At 40.8% G+C, this 2,990-nt stretch overlaps 1 pseudogene; it reads right to left on the reverse strand.

The window, feature by feature from the left end:
* Positions 1 to 253: 253 nt before the first annotated feature.
* LOC121753182 lies at positions 254 to 2,631 on the reverse strand (annotated as a pseudogene).
* Between the last annotated feature and the right edge of the window lie 359 nt (positions 2,632 to 2,990).

Consider the following 2,990-nt stretch of genomic DNA (forward strand, 5'->3'; position numbering starts at 1 on the left):
ATGTACATTTTTATTGATTAAAATGAAGAATATACTGTATTTGTTTTCAACTGTCATGTTAATTCAAAAGATTGGTGACAAAAGACAAACTTCAAATTTTAGAATAATAAAATATGACAGATCGGGACATGTTCGACTATTAATCCCATTTATACCGTTTCAACTTTAATGTAACAATATTTATAAATGAAAACATAATTACACTGTAATATTGAATACTCCTACATTGTACTATGTAGCAGAAAATATTTACAACTACTATACTAAAGAGAAAAAAAATCTCATTCACTTTTTCTTGAAACAAAAAAACTAAAGCAAGGGTTGCAACACTTGCACAACCTCTATCTCTACTCTTTACCACAAAACCAAGAGAAAATTCATCAAAACCAAAACAATTTAAACAACCTTCACTTCCTACCTACTATGGTTGCTCATCTGAAGTGAGCCATCCTTCATCAGCTTTTGGCCGAGGCTGCTGTACCGCTCTCGTGAGTACTGCCTCGATGCCTTCCTCCAGTCCGTCCCCGCCTTCATCATAGCTGCAAACTCCTCATAACTTATGCGCCCGTCCTGCATACTCATCCTTAGTTTTTCAGGCGATCTCACGAGATTGTATACATGAGGCGAAACATTAGTGTGAAACAAGATAACAAGTCAATTAACTGACCTTATCTGCATCAACATCTTGGATTATGGCATTGATGACTTCTTCACTCAACGCCTCGGCCTCATCAGTGAGGGAATCCCTCAGTTCCTCGACCTCTATGTAGCCAGTTTCGTTCTTGTCAAAGAACTCAAACGCCTTGCGCAGATGATCATCGCTCCCCATCTTCCTAAGGTGCACAGAGATTGCGACAAACTCCCCATAGTCAAGGAAACCATCCTTATCCACGTCTCCCTGAACAAGACACGTTTTCGTGAGAATCTACATCTTTAACCCGGAGAGACTGTCAAAAGACACACTCACTGGTTCCATGAGGAATTGAATGTCGGTTTCAGGGATATGATGGCCAAGCTTGTGCAGACCGGCCCTCAGCTCGTTCATGTCGATTCCCCCCCTGTTGCTCGTGTCCATCATCTGGAATCCGTCTTTGATCCCGGCCACTTCCTCCACAGACAAGTGCTGAGCAATGACCTGTGCATTGGGGAGAGATGTTTAGGGTACGCGACAGAACAACGAGCTGAGAGACGTGAAGTAATACCCTTAAAGCTCGCTTCTTGAGCTTGTTCATAGTCGAGAACTGTTTCAGTCTGGCTCTCACAGTTTCCCCAAGAGAAACATTAGGAGCACTTTTCGCGTTCTGCAACCAGGATGATCTGCAATGGGCAGCTACACTCGTCATAATATGATTCAATTATGAGCAAGAAGTCTAAACAATGCACGCAGTCTGCGTTACCTAGAACTTCCTGTGCTGTAGGGCGCTGTTTGGGGTCGGGGTTGAGCATCTTCTTGACCAGGTCCTTGGCTCTATCGGAGACCTTAGGTCAAGGATCCCGTTTGAATTCCACATTCGAACGAATGATTGCTTGAGCCACACCTTGTTCAGTTTCTGCGCATATATGTACTCATATTATTTCATCCGAAACTAAACTAGTTACCAAAATACTACATGTCAAAATCGAACCAAGAACAGTTACTATACGTGAAAGTATGTCGAGAGAAGGGACAAGATAACAAACCGGCCCAAAAAAGGCGGGAAACCACATAACAAGATGTAAAGGATGACACCAGCACTCCACACATCCACCTCTGAACCATAGTTTCTCTTTAGAACCTCTGGAGCCATATAGTAAGGACTCCCCACAATCTCGTTGAATCTTTGCCCTGCACGGTGTCAAAATGGATTAAGATAGGACCTGAAGGAATGCAAATACTATTCAGTTTGTCCTTTACCAGGACTGAAGAAGACTGAAAGCCCAAAATCAATGGCCTTAAGTGCTGCTGTCTCCTTCATGTTTGCGAACAAAAAGTTCTTGGGCTTCAGATCACGGTGCATCACCCCGTGCTCATGGCACACCTTCAAAATTAGAATGCAATTAGGAATGCCCCAATTCAACCAATAAAATGCAACATCTACTTAAACAAAGATTCAATCTTTACAATCTTGATTCCTAAACACAGAAATCCACATCTATGAAAGCAAACAAGATACAACAAAACACATACAGTAAACAGCAACTAGACCAAAATTCATATTTCCACATTTACAATCTTGATTCCTAAACACAGAAATCCACATCTATGAAAGATACAACAAAACAAATAAACAGCAATTAGACCTGAATGACTTCAACTATGGTCCGGGTCACGGCTGCAGCAGCCCTCTCGGTGTAATGCCCTCGAGAGACAATCCGGTCGAAGAGCTCACAGAGCTCCATGACCAAGTGCACAGCATGATCATCCTCATACGCATCCTTCAAGGTCAGAATGTTGGGGTGCTTAGGCAACTTCCTTATGATCTCAACCTCTCTCCTGACATCATCAATGTCCACACTGGTCCGCAGCTTCTTCTTGGAGATGGATTTGCAGGCTAACCTCTCCCCGGTCGCCTTGTCGGTGCACATGTAGGTCACCCCAAACTCGCCACGCCCGAGCTCGTAGAACTCCTCCAGATCATGCCCTGTTGTTGGATTGCGTTGTAAGTTTTATATATGTGACATGTGATAGAATCCTAAATAGAATTGGATTTTATATATAATATATTAACTTGGTATAAGACACATTTTTCCCTAATTAAGAATTATCAATTGAATATATTGACTTAAGTGGGACGTTTTCTAATTAATCATTAATTATATAATATATATGTCGTTGATTGCCTTAATGACAAAAGTATATTATATAGTTTTATGGGAATGAATATTTCATTCCATTGACTATTTAGGAAAGAAGCGTGTGCATATATTAATGTATATGCTATTACTAACGAAATCAAATTATGATCAATTATTAGTTGATTATGGAATTATGTAATTTGATTTTGGTATTA

The sequence above is a fragment of the Salvia splendens genome, chromosome 10, assembly GCF_004379255.2.
Source record: "Salvia splendens isolate huo1 chromosome 10, SspV2, whole genome shotgun sequence".
NCBI lineage: Eukaryota > Viridiplantae > Streptophyta > Magnoliopsida > Lamiales > Lamiaceae > Salvia > Salvia splendens.